This window comes from Lolium rigidum, chromosome 6 (genome assembly GCF_022539505.1).
Source record: "Lolium rigidum isolate FL_2022 chromosome 6, APGP_CSIRO_Lrig_0.1, whole genome shotgun sequence".
NCBI classification, from domain to species: domain Eukaryota; kingdom Viridiplantae; phylum Streptophyta; class Magnoliopsida; order Poales; family Poaceae; genus Lolium; species Lolium rigidum.
The window spans coordinates 285423488-285423917 of record NC_061513.1 but is presented as its reverse complement, the minus strand read 5'-3'; positions in this window follow the sequence as shown (position 1 = coordinate 285423917).

The window sequence follows — 430 nt, the reverse complement described above, 5'->3', positions numbered from 1 at the left end:
TTCGGTTAGCCATGGCTTGTGTAAGCAAAGGTTGGGAGGAGTGTCATCATAATAAAACTAAAATAAAAAGGTACTCCTTCATGGTATGAGATTGTTGGCAGTGCACCCGAGGATTCGGTTAGCCATGGTTTGTGAAAGAAAGGTTGGAAGGAGTGCCATCCAAAAATAAAATAAAATGGGAGCCGCTCTTTGAAGGTTTGTCCGGCAAGGGGGTTAGAGTACCCGCTACCATTCGTTGACAACAACAAACACCTCTCAAAACTTTACTTTTATGCTCTCTTTATGTTTTCAAAATCAAAGCTCTAGCACAAATATAGCAATCGATGCTTTCCTCTTTGAAGGACCATTCTTTTACTTTTATTGTTGAGTCGGTTCACCTATTTCTCTCCACCTCAAGAAGCAAACACTTGTGTGAACTGTGCATTGATTC